Below are 21,843 nucleotides of genomic sequence, written 5' to 3'. Positions count from 1 at the left end.
TCTCAGCCCCACACACCTGTAGGACCATTGAGGTTTCTTTGCACAGATAAATCAATTTTTCAAGGACATCCCCTGAGCTGAGGAAGGCACCACACAAGCATCACTTTCACAGGAGGTATCTTTATGTCTCTCTGCAGTTTAATCTGAAGCATGACAGAATGTGCCAACCTAAGGACACCTTGTCCAGCCTACGGAGCCCTTCCAAGGAAGGAATTATTTGCTGATCAATGGTTGTTAAAGCAGGGGGTTAACACAGATTTGTCACTTTGAGAGATGTGCGTGTGCCTGTGTCTGTTCTTTCATTACTGGTCACCCTTTTAAAATCGTGTTAGAGAGGGAAAACTGTGCCTTTCTGCCAGGATGTGATGAAGTGTCAGGTAAGGAGTTTGCAAATTGTGTTACTCTCCTTCTGGAGATGTCTGGAAGGAATTCTGAGAGTGGGTGCACCTCCATTGCTTCCTAGAGCAGAGAATTATCCAATGCAGCAGGAGGACATCTGGCCTGATGTGACTGGATTCAGGGTCTAGGATCAATTTTCCTCCAAATGGCAGAACAGTGGCATCCATTTAATCACATACAGCCACTTTCCTTCTGTTTTTTTATTATAGCTAAGAGAATTCCCAGTCTTTTGCCTTTCTTTCTTTTTTAAATCTCTTTTTTCCTCTTCCTTTTCCTTTTCCCTTTCTCTTTCGTTTTCTTACTCTATCCCTTTCTCTTTTTATTTCCCCCCCCCTTTTTTTTTCCTGTGGTTGACACAAATTTCTTTTCATCACATATGGTCAAAAAGAAAGTCTCTTGATAGCCTTCCAAAAATATAATTTTTTAGGTTTTGCTATGTGTATCCTAGACCTATTTTCTTCACACTGGAATTCACAGAATCCCAGAATCCTGAATGGTTTGTGTTGAAGTGACCCCAAAACCCATCCAGTTCCACCCCCTGCCATGGGCAGGGACACCTTCCATTATCCCAGGTTTCTCCAAGCCCCATCCAACCTGGCCTTGGACACTTCCAGGGATCCAGGGGCAGCCACAGCTTCTCTGGGCACCCTGTGCCAGGGCCTCCCCACACTCACATGGGAGAATTCCTTCTTAATCCCATAGCTAATTAGTATAGGATTTTTTCTTTGAATTCTTCTCCTCTGAAATGTTGGCATCTTGGATGTTTGATGTGAGCCATCTGCTTTCATTAGTGCTTTTGAAAGGCCATTGTCTGGTCTTTCAAAAAATGCAGTGATTCAGCAGAGAATCAGCAGCACTTTGCAGAATTAGCCCAGGCTCAAACCAAGAGCTGTCTCAGCTGTGGATGTGGGGAGGTTACCCACCTACTAGATTAGCCTACTCTGAGTATGTGCAAACAGACATAACCATGAGGTAAGAGAGGTCAAATTAGGAGAATTTGCTATGACAAGTCTTTACTGCTTCACAAATATACTGAATAAAAGGCATCATCTTTGTTTTATTTGTGCATATGCCTGAAACTGTGAGGCAGTCACGTGCAAGACAAACTGAATATTTTAAATTTAACCCAACGTGCCATTTCTTCATGGAGGTTTGAAAGTTGTGCTGCAATTCAGTTCAGAAAGAATTGTTACATTCAGCTGTCTCTGGTTACTGCAGTTTTGGGCTGCCCCTTGTGAGTGTGGTCACAATGTCAAGGCTGTTTGTTAGAACAGATTTAGATTCCTGATACCCAAAAAGATTGCAGCCATCCAACACTGAGCTTTTCACACTGAGACTGTAATTTCCTACCTTATTTTGGGATTTTTGCTGTGTGTTCTTGGAGGTTTAGCCAGAGCCACATCAGCCCAGTGCTTCCTTCCATTTCCAAATGCTGGCAAGCTTCAGTCACTGTTTGGCTTTGTGCCCACTCATTTCTTGTGGAAAAAAAGCACTTTCCAAGAGCTGCCACATCAAGACTTGAAATAACAGGCTGAAATAATTATCACGTTCTTTGAAGACAACAACTTTATTGTCCTCTTGTCCTGGTGAAACCTGAGGTGATGGATGTCACTGCAGGGAAGTGGCAGGGGTGGGACTGTGCAGCTTCCACCCAAGGAGATGGGAGAGTTTAGGGACAGGACTATGCAGGTTCCATCCAAGAAATCTTTCCCAACCTTGATGACTCCATGATAAGGAAGATGATCTGTTTCCTGTGTTTTTTTAGGTGTCATTGCCACTCACTGAACCTTTGGGTGCACCACTGCAGGGCCCTGCCCAATGGCCTCCTCTTTTTGCCCTCTCTTGGAAGCTGGAAGAGCCAAGGGAACAGCATTTCTATCCCTAAGTCACCAGGAACCCAAGACAAAATCTGCTTTGGTGGTTTCTGGGGTGGGAATGGAGGTTGGGATGTCTCTGCAAGTTTTGACAATCCAGAGTTGCTGTACCAGGTGAGAACAAAGTAAAGGGTTTGTTCAGCAGTTTTTAGTCAGCTGGAATCCCCCAAACAGTGCATCATGTGCTCAATAGAGGGCTAATACCTTCTAATAAGATGCTTTTTCATTCTGCTGGATTAAGAGCAGTCAGTCAGAGAAAACTATTGAATTTTATTTAGCTACAATAAGCCTGAAAGGCAACACTTCAATATCTCCGATCCTCCAAGGGCCCCTTTCTCATTTACAGTAAGTCCTAACATATTGCTGGAACTGACCTAACTGCACATAGATATTTTAGGGGGTCTTTGGGGATTCTTCACTGAGGAAAATTAAAATTCCTGAGGATGGGGAGCAGAGAGAAACCTTGTGCTGTTTGTAGATGGGTGAGGCAAATAAGAAAACAGATGTTTTTGACCTCTCCAGTCTGGGTCTCCATGGTCATTACATTTCTGTAGCTGTAGCTGCATTATAGAAAACAGCCCTACCTAAAAATGATACCAACAAAAGAGGATCCCTCCCCTGAGTCCTGTAGTTCCTGAATTCACTAAGTGCTTGTACATGTTATTAAAAGCATTTTGTGTATTCTCTAGGAGAATGTATCAATATAAGCAGAAAAAAATTATGTTGCCAAAAGAACAGAAAAACTATGAGCAGACATCCAAAAGGATGTGGTTTAGAGGAAAGTGGATTGAGATTGGAGCTGCTGGATTGGCAAATAAACAAACAGGAAGGAAAGGGAAACACAGCTCTAGAAGCAGTCAGTGCCCAGAAGGAGCTACTAGGGATGATGCTCTGCCAAGTCCAGCCCAAATTTATTTACAATATCCTCTGTGATTACAGGGAAGAAAAAAACTTTCAAATTAGCACATCTTAAAAAAAATAAAATATATATATGTAAATAATTAATTACCAAAAAACCCAAGAACTCATGAGCCTGTAGAAAAGAGATCTCTTAGTATCAGTTAAAACAATCAAATTGATTAAATTTATTTCCTCTTGATTATACAATATATATCACTTATAACAAAACCATGCAGAGAATAATCCAAATGCACTTTTGAAAGGCTAGCACAGAAATTCACTTAGTTTAAAAATTTCAGTTTAGGCAACTGGACAGAACTCTGCAAGCTGCCAGAGCCACTGATGTGCCCCATTTGCCACACGTGTCCCATGTGAGGAACCCTGTGCCTCTGCCAGGGTGGGTCTGACTGGCTTGAGGGAAAGACACTGGAATTATTGTCTGGGATTACTTATTCCCTTGTGTAATAATGAATTGGTGATTTTTCTCTGCTGCTTACAATGGGAGCAGTAGTTGCTTCTTCAGATCAAGCTGCCTCTTCATCCTGGAAGTGTCCAGGGCCAGGTTGGAGGGGGCTTGGAGCAAGCTGGGATAGTGGGAGGTGTCCCTGCCCATGGCAGGGGGTGGCACTGGATGGGCTGCAAGGTCCCATCCAATATAAATCATTTGAGGTTTCTCTGAAAAGAGTTCCTTTGGTGTGGCTGTTGTTCTAAATAACATCCTAAATTTTATATGGCTGATGAGCTTTCCTATCAAAATTGGAACCAGCAATAATCTGGGGGTATTGAGGAGGAAGAGAGGGATGTCTTGGTTCTTTGGTTGGTTGTTCTCCGCTTAAAGGGTGAAAAAAAAAGGTACTTTTCTATTTAATATTATGAATATTTTTGCGTGTGAGGCCACACATGAAAAAAAAATATATTCAGTATGAAGCAAGAGTGTCTTGTCACTCCAGTACCTGTGAGAAGTCAGGCAGTGCAGCTGCGAGTCTGCACGGGCACCTCAGGGAGCTTTCCATCAGCTCCCTGGCATCTCCTGGTGGGAGCCTCAGCCTGCAACCCAGATCCAGTGTGGCCTGATTTATCCAGACAGGGAAAAAGTGCCTCTGTCCTGGAGGCTGTCACCATACAGACAGAAAACGAGCAGGTAGCTATTTTTGGGATATGATTTAATGACGTGGTGGGACTCAGTCAGAGGTCAGGCTGCTGATCTTGGAAGTTGTTTCCAAACTTAATGATTCTGTGATGAGTGAGTGAGCAAGGGAAAGGAGCCTCTTGAGGCACTGAAAACCCAGAGGAGAGGAAGGGAAGGGAAGGGAAGGGAAGGGAAGGGAAGGGAAGGGAAGGGAAGGGAAGGGAAGGGAAGGGAAGGGAAGGGAAGGGAAGGGAAGGGAAGGGAAGGGAAGGGAAGGGAAGGGAAGGGAAGGGAAGGGAAGGGAAGGGAAGGAAAGGAAAGGAAAGGAAAGGAAAGGAAAGGAAAGGAAAGGAAAGGAAAGGAAAGGAAAGGAAAGGAAAGGAAAGGAAAGGAAAGGAAAGGAAAGGAAAGGAAAGGAAAGGAAAGGAAAGGAAAGGAAAGGAAAGGAAAGGAAAGGAAAGGAAAGGAAAGGAAAGGAAAGGAAAGGAAAGGAAAGGAAAGGAAAGGAAAGGAAAGGAAAGGAAAGTCTCTTGTGTCTCAAAAAAAAAAAAAAAAAAACCACAAAGATTTTTTGCCTGTAGCTATTGCAGTCCTGTATAAATAGCAACTCAGTTCTAATTTGAAGTGTTCAACGTGTACATTTATCGTGTTAGAAAAAGGTAAATACATCCCGTCTTCAAATATCAAACAGTCCCAAAACCACCAAGACACTCTTTTCAACATTTCACTTTGCGATTGATGTTGCTCAGCAGGTGGTATTAAGGCATTTAAATATCAGTCCTTAGGGCTTTTTTTTTGTAAATTTGAAAATAAAAAAGAAAAAAAAAGGTGCAGAACAACACTTCTTTTCAGCATAATAACCTTATATAACCTTATGGAAGGTTTAATTGGTTCTCCAGATAGATTTGTTATTTCCACAGCCTTTCAGTTCTTCACACAAACCTGATCCAGGCATTACTTTCAAAGCTCTATTGAAATGAAGCAAAATGAAAAATCAGCAATTCACTACTTCATGCCCATTTAAAAGATGTTTTTAATGTGTTAATAGAAAGAGAAGTGTCTGGGGAAATAGTCACTGTCTTACAGTAGAGAAAATCGAGTATTTGGGAAGAAAAAGTGTTTTGTGCTATTTACGATAATGTTTTTAAAAGTCTTCAAATAGTGATTGGTGAAGAGTGATCTTAGGTAAGTGTGACTACTCCTTGTTGGAGATAAATTAACAGGCTTCATATTAATGCTAGAAGCTCCTTTTTGGAAAAAGAAAAAAAGCAGACTTTTTCAATTTGCACTTTCAAAACTTCTTCCCTGTGTTGTTTGTTATGCTGAAAGAAAAGCAGGAGCTCCAGTGAGGACAAAATTTAAACATTAACTCTCTCAGCCCATGACTGAGAAAGTTACTATAACTCAGGTTTTTGGCTCTAGAGTCAGGAAAAAAATTAGGGACCTCATGGGTAAATTTAAAATAATATAGTCCAAGTGGCTCTTATAGAGCTGTCTTGTACTTGACAGATGTGTGCACTTCTCCAAGGGAGTAGAGAAAATCCAGAAAGGATTAAAATTATTAATATTATGTGAGGCACGCAAGAAAAACAGTCCAGGCATCAATGCTGAGCTCCAAAATATTACTCCATGAAAGATTATGATGTGTATGCTTATGAAATCATCACATCATTTTTTTCACAAATGACAGACCAAATCAAACAATGTTAAGAATTTTTAGGAAAGGAACAGATGGGCAAAAGCTTCCCAAAATATGTAATTGCTGCACTGCATGTAACTGTACTGTCCCTGCACTTCAAGTATTATTTGTGTTTTGATCCCCTGCCTCAAAATAAAAAAAGGAAGAGAGTTGGAAAATGAGCAAAGGAGGCGGAAAGGATCATCAAAGGCAGGGAATGACATTCCAGGCTTGGGGTAGGATTAAGATTTCTAAATCATGAGTGGGATAGAGAACATGAATATGGGACTATAATTCACTACCTGTCTCCCTGATAACAGAACTGTAATAAGGGAAATTAAAGGAAAAGAAACAAACATCTCCTCAAAACTCTATTTTTCCATTAAAGAGTTTAAAATTATAGCAGGAAGTGTTTTCTCTCATGTCAGAAATGAGAGGTTTTTGGATTCTATGTGTTTAGCAGGCATTGCTGCTGCTGCTACCAGTGTCACCTGCTGGTCTCTAAACTCCTCATCTTAATGTCAAACAAACAATTACTGGAAAAATAAAATCAGGAAATGAGGCAGCTTGATTAACAGCTAAGAATATCCCTGGCACCCTGAGGAGATGCAGTATAATATTTATGTATTTAACATTGTGGAGCAATTCAGGTAACTGATAGTTAAGAAATGAGAAGCAGGTTACAAAACACATATTATAAATTAATGATTGATTCCACCTGCCATAAGCACCTAAAAAGATTATTATCTTGGCCCATAAAGGGCCAAAGTAATGGTGCAATTAAATCTTGATGGAGTAAAACATGTCCTGCCTGTATTCCTGTTTATTTTGTGCTTTTTTCCTGTTTGTGGGGGGAGGAATGATTTCTTGCTCTGGGTTCTTTTCATCCTCTTTAGTTTTTTGGGATATGTACTGGAGTTTATGGCCTTGTCCTGCTGTCATTTTTGCACAGCAATTAATCCCTGTTAGGTAACACAGAGCCCTGAGAGGGGCTGGCAGCCTTAATGTTCAAGGGAAAGGACATCATTCAGATTTATGAGTTGGACTATCACTAACTTCTGAGGGCTTCTAATTACTGCAGCTGGCAATTAATATAACTGATGTAATTCCCTTTCACAGGAGATTGTCCCCAGAACTGTGGGTTTAATACAGCCCCAGGTACAGCTTCTTCCCCTGAGATTATTGAGCAGCTGCAGCACAAGGGCTCAGGACACCTTCCCCTATCCCAGGCTGCTCCAATCCCCCATCCAGCCTGGCCTTGGACACTGCCAGGGATCCAGGGACAGCCCCAGCTTCTCTGGGCACCCTGTGCCAGAACAATTTCTTCATGATATCCAATCTAAAATTCCTCTCTTTCAGTTTAAAGCATTTATTTTTGTCCTCTAAAAACACACCCTTGTAAATAAAACCTACAATGACCTTATGACATCTGTGACTGTTATGGATGTGACAGGCTGCTGTGGGATTTGCAGGCATTTTATATCTGTTAAAAAAATAATCTTTGCAGCAAACAAACTCATTGGGAGCAATGGATAAAGGCATGGAAGGAAAGTGAAACCTGCAAATTCCCCAAGGAGACACTGAACAAGTCTCCTGCTACTGCTAAAGGGAAGAGCAGGGAATTAGAGAGGAAGGTGTTTTATATGAGTGGAACAAACATGGATTTAAGACACACTGTGAGGACTAGAAGAAGACATCCATAAGCTTGGAGAGTTTATAAATTTATTTGTTTCACAGTTTGGCTTTATTCCCCCTGTATCTTTTGGCGTTGGAGTCACAAACAAGTTAAAAAGCAGATAATATAGGAATGAGAAAACCACTTGAGGGTGGCTTTGCTTCCAGCTCAGGTGCCTTTCCCTGGCCACTGCTGCAGTCAACATCCCTTGGAAGTCAGCATGGTAGGCATGCATACCTGCCCATAAATGATCACTGAAAGCATTTGAAAACAAACAAAAATACTTTGGCACTGTATCCAGTTTTCATTTCCCATAATAGCTGTTTGCAGGCTCAGCAGATTCCAGAAACAGCTTGGTGTTGTGTGCCGTGCACTGCTCACCCCAGGGAAGGGATGTAACTGAGCCAGGGAGGGTCAGGCTGGAGATCAGGGAAAGGCTCTTCCCCAGAGGGTGGAGGGCACTGCCCAGGCTCCCCAGGGAATGGGCACAGCCCCAAGGCTGCCAGAGCTCCAGGAGTGTTTGGACAACAATCCCACAGGGATGCACTGTTAGGTGTCTGAGCAGGGCCAGGGCTGGGACTGGATCAACCTTGTGGGTCCCTTCCAGCTTGGGCTATTCCTTGATTCCCTGATGCTGCAGCACACGTCCAGTCTCTCTGCCAACAGCACAGTGCAGTGTAAGGACTGAGACACAGACCCAGACTGGCAGAGAGTCTGAATAATTTATTCAGAGAAATGAGCTTTATACACTTTTCAAGGCACAGCATTTCCTTACATGGGAGTTCTCACTACGTGACCTGTCCCATGCTGCCTCGTCAGTGACACGTGTTCTAAATGTCCTTCTCTGGGGTGATTCAGGACCTCCAGCAGTGCCTTTTCCATTTATCCATCTCCCTTAGCATCCCTCTAACCCACCCTGGGCTGATGGATGTGTGGAGCAGCACCAGGCTCTCACTCAGGCAGGGCCACACGGGCTTCTGTCAGCAAGACACACTTGGAAAAGAAAGAGTAACAATTTCCCCCAGTCACAGGGGAAAAAAAAATCAAATACTTTGCCAGCCTTCCTTTCACATGAGCCTCATGGCAAAGTGACTTGGCCCCCAGATGATATATGATAGGTAATATCAACTCCAGCTGCCCATGAGACAACAAGTAACAAAAACTACATATCCTTACTTTTGTTTTCATTCTTCTTATTTATTTAAAAACATATAAATCTCTAGCTGAGCCTCAAATCTGCTGGTATTGGTGGTTTCCACTATTCAGCCAAGATTTTCATCCCAATCTAAGCATTTCTATTAGGTCTAGACTGAGGTGAGCAGCTGCCACATGCTCAGGTAATTTAAGTTGTCTTAGGAGCACTGCAGCCATGTGCTGAAGGATTGAGGCTGGTGTGTTCAGCTGAGAACAAAAAGGTAGATCTGGATGAAAAAAATTGGTTTAGTAGAGCCCAGGCTTTGTGTAACTTTTGCAAACTGAGCAACCCTGCACTAAAACATAAAGTCAATATAATTTGCTTTACTTAGGCAGGAGCTTAAATGCAGAATCTCTGCCACATTCCTCCCAGCCTGGGGTCCATCTTTCTCCCAGTGTGACTTCCTAGGAAGCAGGTGGCACCAGGAAAGCTCAGGAGGTTTAATCACCTCAGTTGAGGATGCCAACACACAAGAATCCCATCCCTGGAAGTGTCCAAGGCCAAGTTGGATGGAGCTTGGAGCAACCTGGGATAGTGGAAGCTGTCCCTGCCCATGGCAGGGATGGCACTGGATGGGCTTTAAGGCCCCTTCCAACCCAAACCATTCTAAGATTAATGTTTTTACATGGAAAAAATTATTTCAATGGGACTATACTGCTACAGCAATTTTACCATGTCAGTTAATGTTCCTGCATAGGAACATTTGACTGTGGGAGTTGGACTGGTAGGGATTGACAGTGAGTTGGTCTTGGCCAACCATGAAGTAGACATCAGTCTGAGGCCCTGAGAGGCAGGATGGTAGGAAGGGAAACATCTGGTTGGGTCATGGAGAGAAGGATGGGATTATGGGAGTAGATATGTTAATATATTGTTTACAGATGAGGTAATGTTCTGAGTTCTTGTTGTTGATTGGTTAATCAGGTTTTACATAGTAACATTAATGTTCATTAGTTCAAAGTTCTGTTGTGAAGGTTATATATTGTTATGTTCACCCCATTGTCTGGTCTTCTTGAGGTTGCCTCGTACTGTGTTCAGCTTATGTTCTTTTGTTGTCTTGGTATTATTAAAGTTCTTTTCTGGGCTTACTAAAGTTCTTTTCTGGGCTTACTTAATCAGACTCGTCCCTATATCATTTGCCACCAGCTGGTCCGGTCCTGTTGCATCTCCAGCAACATTTTATTATATTATTTTATTTCCATATTAGGTTCCCCTTTTCCCAGAATAAGAGATTTCTTTTGCTAGACCAGTTTGCTGAGAAATGGCTTAAGTAGAACCAGAAAATAAATTGTAGAGATGGGAAACTTTACCAGAATGGATAACACTGAGGATTTCAATAGGGAATGAATTCCCTGAGTCTCTTGGTACCTGTCCCCCACTTTCAAGGCGAAGATGATGTGAGGATACAGCCCATGAATTTTGGGAAATGCCAAAGCAGCAAGCAGTGAGAGCTGGCTGCTGTGTGAGGCAAAGAGAGCCAGGGATGCAGAGGGGCTGGCAGTGCTCTTCCCACCCAGGGCCACTATCCCAGGGAGGGGAGCAGGGAGGTCTCCTGGCAGTGGCATTCAGGAATGACCCCATGGTGTTCAGGCAGGGCCAAGACAGAGCCCTGGGAATCCAAATCTGGAGGACAAGATCAGCAAAGCAGAAAAAATCCTTGTAAGATGGCTAAGGAGACAGCAAGGACAAAAGCCTCAGCTCAACAGTGGGGTAAGAAGATGTTTTCCATGGCAGTTTTCTTAGAAACACATCCTGAAAAATTTATCCTGATGACTTCAGAGGCAAGCACAGCATTCCGAGTCTGAGGTCTCCCCAAGACAATGGAACAGGCATGGCAGGATGGATCCTTCTCCACCTGCGAAGTGCTGACAAACTGGAGCAGAAACATAAAACATTTTCTCTTTGGCCATGTTCCCATCCAGTCTCATCCTCCTGTTTTTCCCTCTCTTTATCTGCTGGCTGCAGTTGGCCACACTTGAGCTGAGTTGTTGAGGGAAGAGCTGTGGCTGTGTGTGAGCTCACAGTGGGCAGCAGGATGGAGGGATGGGGGAGTTGTGAGCCAGGGCTTGTTCCAGGCAGCCGTGCATCCCGGCTGCTGCTGCCGGGAGCCTCCCTGGCGCTGGGAATCCCGCTCGTCTTCCAGCTGGCACGGCAGCAAAAGCAAACAGCAGCACCAGGCAGCAGCCCCAGCCCACCCCCAGAGAGAAAATGAGCTAATGTTGGTTTATCCCTAACAGCTCCAGCAAGCCTCGCAGTTTTAATTCTCCCCGGGGATTCTTTTCCCGCTTGGCTCTGCCTCCGTGTAGGAAACCCAGCGTTTTCTCCGGGAAATGTCAGGTTTAATTGAAGGCCACATGCAAGCAGTGTTTCATGTTTGAGCGAGGCAGGAGAGCCAGGATTATTTTGCAGTTTTATGCTGATTCTCATGGCTATGGGAAGGAAGGGCTTGGGGAGAACAAACTTGAAAATCCCTGTAATCTAAACCTACAAAATTATTCTATCAACTTTAATTCATAGAGGAGCTCCTTTAGTGTGTCTTTCACAACTTGTAAAGGTTTTGCTTTCTGAAGCTTAGTGGCCTAAAACTGAAACTGGGATTGGGGAGGAGAAACAAGATTTAGGGATGAAACTGAGCCTGGGATAAGGTGCTTTAGGAGAAAGATGTTTTAGTTTGTCTTTCCTTCTCACTATCCAAAGGTAGTGTATTGGCAATCAAATAAATTAATTTTGCCCAAGTCAAGCCTGTTTTGCCCATGAAGGTAATCAGCAAGTTATGTCTTTGTCTTTACCCCAACCCTTTTTAACCTTTTTGTGAGGGGCAATGAGACAGTGGCTGGGTAGGAGCCCAGCAGCTGTCCAGGGTCAACTCACCACAGACTTTTAGGGAGCAATTGTATTGTAGATACAATTAAGGCTTTTTAAATCATGGATTGTACATGGAAATTCATGCAGTGATTCTTTATTTAAGTGCTTGTTTTTTTGTTTTTTTTTTAATTAAATCGGTTTTCCTGAAGGGGAGCTAGGTTTATACATTTGAGTCATTAGTCTCAACACTGCTTTACAGGAATGTTGATATAAAACAGAGGGACATGCTAATAAAACCCCCTCCCTCTGCCACTTAGCCCCCTTAAGAGGCCTGTAAGGGCTATGTTTTAGAAACCTGTTTGTGCTCTTTTCTTCTATTTCCAAAACCACCAGTATTTAAATTCCTGCTTGCACAGAGTCCTTCTACTTTGGTTTGCCAACAGACGTGCAGCACTTGCATAGAGCAGAGGCCCACACCATTCTAGAGAGGAAAAAAATGCTGGAAAAGAATCCTGAGGCTGGCAGGTCATGAAAGCAGGGAGCATGGCATAGCAAATGTCTCTGACTGCCTCTCTTACAAATCCTGGTGCTATGAAGGTGTTCACATGCACCAGATGTTTCTGTTATTTTGTGGATTGCAGATCTTTAGGTTGGAAATGAAGGAGAGAAGGAAACGTGAGAAATATTCTCAGTTTTCCCATCTCTATCCCTATTCTATCACTGTAATTTCCCAAGTGAAAAGCCAGGTAGTTCCAGAAATTCCCTCCTGGAGTGACAGCTCGTGTTCAAAAATCACACAACTGTATTAATAATGGGCTAAAGACACTGAAAAGGCTTCATGGCCTTGTCCACTGTATGGAAAATACACTTTATCTCCCTAAATCTTCTTGCTCTGTGCCATGACTCATTTACAGCCCATGTCATGACTGCTCCAGTACAGGCCTTAAGCTCCATCATTTTCCCAGTGGTCTTCACTGGTTTTCTGTTCCTTTTTCCTGCTGTTGTTAGGGATAAATGTGGCAAACTCTCAGTGGTGGCCCCTGAATTCACCTCGTGGAACTGACAATTTTACATTATGTTTTCCCAGACATCCTACTGGGCTGAGCACTTTAGTAATCTAAATATGATAACGTGACATAATTTGGGGTTTGTTCACAACTCTCCACTCTCTTGTGTGGCATTTCTTGCAGGGGAACAGACAGCATGTCTCACCCCTCCTAATCCTGATAAAAACATTCTATAGACAAAGTATAACATTTAAAACGAAGTTTAAACTCTTAATTGTGGCTGTTAACTGCACTTCTTTTTCTGCCTTGCAGGGCTGTTGGTTTCTGTTTGGGGTTTAGTTGTTATTTCTTTTTGCACCATTATTATAATGCTTATCTGCAAGAGACAGGCTGTTAAATTAGAAAACACTTTTTGGTGTAATTGTCTATCACCCAGCATGGCTGTGCAGAATGTAGGTTTGGGTTCTACAGATTAAACACACACAGAGTTCCCAACCCATCCTGAAGGGCTCAGGGAACACAGGGCTGGCTTCTCACACAGCAAAGACACCACAAAACGGCTGGCATTTATTTTACCATGAAACACCAGGTCAGAAAGGATTCCACATGTGGATTGTAAACCCGCAGAGAATGGGAATTCCTCTTTCTTGGAGATTCTGGCAGCTGCTCTTTGGTCAGTGTGCATCTGGGGAGCTGGCTGGGTTGGGAGGCCATGCACACATGAGAAAGAGTGTTAGACCTGGGGCAAGCTGCAGGGGAAATTTGGCTTGGGTGTCACAGCTGGGGTGTCAGCACAGCTCTGTCCATTAATTAAACAGGATGACATAAATTACCAGGACCTGTTGCTATTGCTGTAGGAGCAGGGAAAGAAAAACCCAGCAACCCAATGGTTTCCTCAGGGGTAGAAGAAGCTCTTTATTCCAGAAAAACACACATCTACACACATTTTATAGACTACTCCACTGAACCAAGAACAGGATCAGCTTATTGGACCAAGGAAGGCAACACCTCTTACAAAACATGCTTTTCTCACACACATACAATGTCAACAACAGCAGGTGCAACTTTTCTTTATTAATTCTTTCCTTTCTGTTTTCCCAGGCTCCAACCCACAAGGACCCATTTGTAAATAATGTCTTTTCACTTGCTCAGCCTGTCCCATGTCAGTCAGATTGGTCTGGCTTGTACTGTCTTGTTAAGTGCTGTTTTCATGTTTTTTTCTACACTGGAACTCTCAAATCAAAGCTTTTATCTCCAAAGATGAAATCATTGCTTGTTTTCAAGATGTGACTGGAGTGCAAACTGAAACTGAAATCTTTTTTTTGCTTTGTTTTTTTCTTTTTTTTTTTTTTTTAACCTGAGACTTCTCCCCCTGTTCCTTTCACCAGGGTGATATTAAAGTGAATGCTGAACGCTCTTGCAATTGATCAGCTTGTCAAAGGAAAAGAGTTGTTCCTGTTTTCAGATCTCTCCTAATTCGGATCTATCCCTGCAGTGTGATTAGACTCCAATTTTTGGATCAGTCTCAAGGGGAATTTGGCTTGTTCCATCTAATTCTTGCTTTCTCTTTTCCATCTGGCTGGGGCCCTGCCATGGCCTGCAAAGATTCCAGAAGAGGGACCCTGATATTGCAGCATCCAGCTCCTGTCAGGCCAGGGGTGAGGGGCAGGAAATGAGCAGCTGTAGTTTTAGATAAGAGAAATGATAATGATAAGCAAGATGGTTTTTAATATCCGAAAGCAGGGCAGGCATCAAGCGTTGGCTTGCACTAGTGAAGAAATAATGCCCATATAACTTAAACAAAATTAATGCTGGAGCCAAAATGTTGCTTAGACCCACTCTGAGAGAAGATCTAATCTTTACAAAATATCAGCTATCAGAGCAGACCATTTTGCTGATTTTAGCCTTTATTAGCTTTTTGTGGACTGTGAGAATCCTGCAGATGGTGAAGTAGAAAAACATGACAACGTCTTACATGTGATACAATTTTTCCCCCTATATAAGGAGGAAAAAAATAGTTGGCATTTATCTGAATTTTCATGAGAAATGAGACTTAATCCTCAGGGTTAAAGATACCAAATCTGGGGGGACATAAGAAAGTCCCAGAGCACTGGTCTGGCCTGAGATGGCTCTGAAAGGTTTAGGAACCCTCAGCCTCTTTCTCTAAACAAAACAGAACATTAAACGTGGATTTTTTTATTTCTGACTGGCTGGAACAAAGAGGCTCTACCTTATTAAAGAAAATCTCATTGTGCCTGTGGGTCAATACAAGATATCCAAAATATACAACTGACTATTCCATGAATGTTTGAGATCAAAAAACAGGAGGCACTCGAAGGGAGTGGGTCCTGCATTTCTAGATGCTGACAGCAGCAAACAAACTCAAGGCACGGTGGATTCTTGAACATAAAAAAAAATCTGTGCCTAAAATACATTGTCCTATGACACATTTTCCAAATGCTTATCAGTGTATAGGAGTGTCCAGGAAAAACACAGGATAGCCCATTAATCCATGGAAAATTGCAGGTTTAACAGGAAATCTACTACATTTATAATCCTAGAATCTCAGATTGGTTTGGAAGGGACCTCAGAGCTCCCCCCCTGCCATGGGCAGGGACATCTTCCACTGTCCCAGTTTACTCCAAGCCCCATCCAGCCTGGCCTTGGACACTTCCAGGGATCCAGGGGCAGCCACAGCTTCTCTGGGCACCCTGTGCCAGGGCCTCCCTGCCCTCACAGGGAAGGAGTTCTTCCCAAAATCTCATCTAAACCTACTCCACCAGTTTGAAGACCTTCTCCCCTGCCAGGCCCTTGTAAAGAGTCTCTCTCCATGTTTTCTGTAGTTTCCTCTCAAGCATGGGAAGGCCACAATTAGGTCATCTTCTCTTCTCCAGGCTGAACAATCCCAATTCTCCCAGCCTTTCCTCATGGCAGAGCTGCTCCATCCCTCTGGTCATCCTGGCTCCACCAGCTCCACATCCTCTCTCTTGAGACTTTCTGTGGAACAATGAGCTGATGTGGTACATTTTGAAAAAAAGCCACTCAAAATGCAAAAAAGCAAAGGAAGAGGAATTATTTACATCAGCAAATCCTTCCTCTCCCTGTACAGTATCACCCATAAATGATTAATATCCTTGCCAGGGTCATCAAAACAATCTTTCAGGGTGCCAGTGGAAATAACAGAATTTTCTGAAACACCATCTTTGGGAACATCTCTAGGCATTTAATAAACAGATTTTTGCTGCTGGCTTTTTATTCCTTTCATGGAAGACTCACAGAGCAGATTTTTGTGCCGTGTGAATTTTCAAAAACAGTGTTCTCTCAGTATCTGCCTGATTAGTTGGATTACTTGCTGCACTTAGACACTAAAATTATACAGTAATCCCAAGTTAACAAGTGAGACTGGCTTTAGAAACTTTTCTGCACCACTAAAACGTCTCTTGGCTACTTATAATGACAATGGGCTGCTTTTATCTGAAACCTACCTGTTTCAAAACTAATTAAGTCGTTGGAATAAATTTCCATGTAGATGTCAAAGCTCTGTAACGAAACTGTGAAACAAGCAGGAGGTATTTGTTCCTGTACTTACATTTCAAACCCTCTCAAATCCTGCTTGAATGAACAGAATTAAACCAGAGAAAGTGCAGAAAGAAGCTCCTGGGGAGAAAAGGGTTCAGAAGTCTGGCTACTGGAAACGAGATAGTTGCTTCAGCCTGGGTTGGAATGGTTTATTCATCCCGAGATGCTCCCTAGGAAAAATAAGGAAGATGTTAAACTATTAGTTTCCAAAACTCAAGACAAGAGGGAGTTTGGCAGGAAGCTGCTGCCTACTCATTGACTGAGCTTTCAGGTTCTCATAAATAGCAGCAGCCCAGCCTGAGCCCTCCCAGGCAAACAGGCAGCAGCTAGGCAGTTCTGTGAAGAGGGACTAAAGGTTAGGTCAACAACATATTTATTATTTTGATTGATTTTTTTTAATCCTTTTTTCCCCTCCTTTTTTTTTTTTTTTTTTTGCCACTGTAGGTGGAAGAATAAATTTTTGCAGGTGATGTTGGATTTACCTCAATTGGCTTATCCTTCAGAGGTGCCTGCAGTGAATGGATTCACTGGGGTTACATTAAACAAGGACTGGGGCTATGGCCAGAAACAATTCCCAAATGATCCCATCCAGATGGGGGGAGGTGGAGCCCCATCCAAGGGGTACATGCAGGAGGATTGGAAAAGGCTGGGAAGCTCATGCAGTGTCTGGCTGTGGAAAACATGGCTAGAGGAGGAGTTACTTGGTGTCCTTGTTACCTGAGTGGTGTGTTTGCTGAAAACAGAAGCTTTACAGGTGGTACTGTGAGACTGGAGAATATATTGTACCTGCAATCCTGTGAGGGCTAGCAAAGGGACAGAGAAGAATTAAAACTCTTTATTTAGATGGTAAATTAGAATAAAATGATACTGTCTAGGAATCTTAAGTTTCACTGTCTACTCTTGTCCCTGATTGCTCTTCCCTCTGTAAATGGGTTGTCAAGAATTGGAAGGAGATGCTGGGGAAGTGATGGAATCATCATCCCTGGAAGTGCTCAAAAAACAAGTGGATGTGGCACCTGGGGACAGGTTTTAGTGGTGAACATGGTGTTGATGATGGGCTGAGGGTTGGACTTGATGAATCTTGGAGGTCCTTTCCAAATTTAATGATTCTGTGATTCTATGAAATTTTAAACTCTTAATTCTTCAGAAGATGGGCAAGAACAGGATATGGCCCAGTCAGCTCACCTCAGTTTGTGGGAATGCTGATGAACAAATCCTCCTCAGGAATTTCCAAGCTCATGAGAAACAATGGAGGTCTGTGAATTTCCCAAGGGAAAATCAGCTGACCTCACAGCTTCCTCCCAGGTGACAATGTCAATGTATATAAAGTTTATGCTGCTGCATTTAAATGTGGAAATTAATGCGTATTGGGGTGTAAATTGGCCAAAAAAGAAAATATTTTGAGGTTTAAAAATTTTAAAGCTCCAGGAGAGGCTTTAAGTTGTTAAAAAATGCTGCAGCTCAAAACTGGCTTTGAGTTCCCAGTGGCTGACTCACCCCGTCCGTCCCCCCCACCAAATCTACATTCCTTGCAGAATGTAGATTTCTTAACAAAATAAAACTGGCATTGGTTTGTTATGCTGAGATGGCAGGGTTACTATTATGTCCTTTTGAATAGAGCTGGGATTTTAATACAGTGTTTGAGAAATGCTGCTTTATGTTTGGGGAGCTTGGGTAGCTCATGTGTGGGAGGCTTCACACATAAACTCCTTCCCAAAAAAAGGAAAAAAAATTGAGGAGCATTGAAAATGTGAATATTCTATCTGCTTGCCTGCAGTGAATGAGGGAGGAGAGCTGCTAGAGAAGAGATAATGGCACAAAAAAAAAATAAAAAGGGAAAAAACCTAAATGTAGAAGGGTTTACTTCCATCTCTGACAAGAAATCAGAAATCATCACTATGTGCAGCTTCATGGCCCTCTCTAGATGAGGATGAAGGTACTCTTGGAATGGGATCTCTCATTTTCCAGTTAGAGTGCAGTTAAGTTTCTCTCTTCCCTATGAATCCCAAACTTCCCTGATCCCACAGAGCCTTCCTGTGAACTTGTACAGCTTCTAAAAGCCATCACTTTCTTGACGAGATCTTGATTTGCTCTGGGAAAATTCTGTTGCACCAAGTGGTTGGTGGGGGGCAATAAAAATAGGTGAACCTTAAAGAATGCAAAATGCAGGAAAGCATGACTGAAAATAGGCTAAATTCATGGATCCATGGATTGGGAAAAGACCTTAAAGCCCATCCAGTGCCACCCCCTGCCATGGGCAGGGACACCTTCCACTGTCCCAGGTGGACAAGCTCCATCCAGCCTGGCCTGGGACACTGCCAGGGATGCAGGGGCAGCCACAGCTTCTCTGGGCACCCTGTGCCAGGGCCTCACCACCCTCACAGGGAACAATTCCTCACCAATATCCCATCCATCCCTGCCCTCCTTCAGCTTAAAGCCATTCCCCCTTGTCCTGTATGGTGGGAGAGGCTGTTCCATTAACCTTGTCTTTAGACCATGTGCTGGTGCACCTTTACCAGCCCTCAGTGCCCGTTTTCCACCTCATCTTGGAATGCTGGTAACCTCCAGAGCATGCCCAGACTGGATCAGGTAAGTTATGTCAGCACTGACCTATCCATCTTCCATGCTCCAATTCTGTCCTTTATTAAAGGAGAGTTCTGCTTGGCTATCCCTCACTCCACAGACACACAAGCTGAGGGGAAAAGGCAGTGAAAAAAGTGCCAAAATATCCTGGAGCTGTCCAGAGCGAAATTACAAAATGAATCTATGGTGCCAGGGATATCCTCTGTCTGAAAGAAAATAGTTGGTGAAAAACAGCATGTTTTATTCATAGTGCTGTATTTCAAAATATATTTTAAAATATCTTCTTAATATTCCTGCAGAAGGCTAACACAGCACTTGAGTGTTCTGCATATCCCATTGCTCTGTTAGGAATTATAAACCACACACTGACTCAGCAGAAGAAGCAGGAATCCAATCCCATGGAGGGAATGTGCACTAACTGCTCAGCTTGGCAGATCCCAGGGGATCCAAGGGAGCTTGTTGGGAAGGATAAGGATTTGACAGGAAGGTCTCAGACAGGTGTCTGTATAACAGAAAGATCTTTGAATGTAGAATCTGAAGAAGGAATAGAAATGATAGCAAGTTTTGATATAGAAAAAAAGAATTGCTGAGCCAGTCTGACTGGGTAACTAGAAGGCAAAGAGCAAAGTGAGTTGGAAGGGGCTTTTCTGACTTAGTGCGAAGGATAAATCCACCTCAAAGAAAAGATGTTTTTACCAAGCAAAAAGATTTTCACAGACAAACAAGAAAGCCAATGTTGCAAGTAGAAAAAAGATCTCAGAATTTTCCACTGCAAGAAAACTGGAAAACAACTTCTAGCTTAAACTAGAACATACCAACTTTTTGTAATTGGAAAATAGTGCCATGAATATGGTGCTGTTAGTAGTTACAATAGGCTGTAGGTAATAGTAAAGGTATGGATTGGTTGGCATGCTTTAAGATGCTCTGCAATGAAATTATAGAATGAATTGTAACCAGAACTAGAGCTGGCTTCACACAAACCCACAGCTGAGGCTGACACCTCTGGCTGGGCTCTTGTAACCCATGACCTGTGAATTGCTGTATTATTTGGATAGAATAAACAGCATTTTAAAGAGCTGCCCGGAGCCCCACATCCCTCATTTTTGGCTCTTACAGGAGCTGCTCTTGTCCCCGTGTTTCTGCTTTCCAGCAAGCAGTGCTGGTGTGATGGGTGCCAGTCTGAAGGGGACTCTGGGCAGCTCTCGCTGGTGCTGCTGGAAAAGACTCAGGATGAAGAGTTTGTATCCAAAGGTGAATATTGTTACTAAAATTATTCCTTTTCCCCTGTGCTGGGCACTGCTGAGGCCACACTTGGAATCTTTGGGGCAGCTCTGGATCCCTCATGACGAGAAAGACATTGCATAATCCCGTTTTTCCAATCTAAAGAATTCCATGTTTCTGTGTCACATAGCACCTATTTCATGCACTATTATAAAATCCTCCAGTTAAGTTCTAAGATAACCATAAATACCTCTTTATTCCTAGTCACTCTTTTGGTTTTGCATCGTTAGCATTAGCATTTATAAATGCCACCTCAGAGAGTTCCTGGTGCCTGTTTCAATTCTTTGTATGGAATTATTCTTGCATGGCATTTGTAATTGCTCCTGTCAGGAACATGGAAACCTTGCAATGTGCAGAGCAGGTAACCTTGGAGATCCATGGGGTGTGCCCGTGGATAATGGAAATTCTGTAGATAATTCCTGAAATACTGCTTTCCTCCTCGCATGAAAGCTGAATTCTTTCCAGAGGTAATGTTTGCCTTTGGCAAAACAAATTTTGATACAATAATGTTTATAAACAGCACAGGGCACCCAAAATCCTTCACATCTGTCAGATGTCCCAGTACAAATCTTCCTGCTTTTCAAGCGTGAATAGAGAGAAACGAAGGAAAAACCTCTGAGTGATGAGGATCCAAGGAAAAGAAGCAAAATGAGATCTTTTATTGTTTATATTTGCATATGAAAATTGATTTCTTTTGCTGGAATTGCAGTTTCCCATCTCATTCTGCCCCTTTCAGATTGGCCATGAAACAAAATGTGCTTTTCAGAACAAACTGAAGAAGGGTTTTCCTCCACAGACCCTTTTCAAAGGTTCTGCCAATTTCAGGCCAACTCATCAACCTGTCTTTTTATTTAGTTCAAAAAGCAGATTCTTTTTCACCTCCAGTATCTTCATGGAAGTGTTTTAATGGAGAACCAATACAGAAACAATGTCTCTGTTCTTTTCAGTTCCCAATTCCAGACAGCAACATGCTCAGATACTGCTACTAATGATGATAGTACTATTGCTACTACTATTAATGATGCTGAATTCTAGCTTTATTTTATAATAATAAAAGAGGACTATATTATAGTCCTATCTTTTCTTTCTAGACGAACACCATTAGAATAGAATCCATCTCCAGTAGTCATGAAATTTAGGGAAGCCTTTACCCTACAAAGCAGTGCCCAGAACAGTAATGTAAATTAGAATTAATTAACAAAATTAAGCCTTTCTTGCACTCAACATTATGCTGCTAGCCTTGGCAAGAGTGCTTAAAAAATCGTTATTTGTTTTTCTCTTTGACAGTGTGAAATATTGGCTAGAAGGGTATTTCCAGGCTTTGCCAGGAGCTGCACCCCAGGACAAGCTGCACTCCTAAATTCCACAGCAGGGCTGTCCTCTGGCAGCACTCCCTTCCTGACTCACAGTGCTGAGTCTCAGCAGCATCAGGGCCAGGGCATGGAGTCCTGTGAAAACATATTTATTTCATGAAATGCAGTATTTTATGCAATTTGTTTTAATTAATGTACTTTTACCTATTACACGTATTTTAATTTATGTAATTTTGTATATATTTCAGCTAATATGATTTTCACCATACAAATTCACTTTGTGTCTCGATAGCTGTCAATGAGTGAATGAAAGGGAATTATGCTTATAAAAAAGATAAGTTTTATGAAAATGTTTTAAATGTTAGCAAATTACAAAATTACAGAATGGTTTGGGTGGGAAGGGACCTTAAAGCCCATCCAGTGCCACC

Source organism: Sturnus vulgaris, chromosome 9, assembly GCF_052056855.1.
Source record: "Sturnus vulgaris isolate bStuVul1 chromosome 9, bStuVul1.hap1, whole genome shotgun sequence".
In the NCBI taxonomy this organism is placed as follows: domain Eukaryota; kingdom Metazoa; phylum Chordata; class Aves; order Passeriformes; family Sturnidae; genus Sturnus; species Sturnus vulgaris.
Note: the sequence above shows the minus strand (reverse complement) of the source record.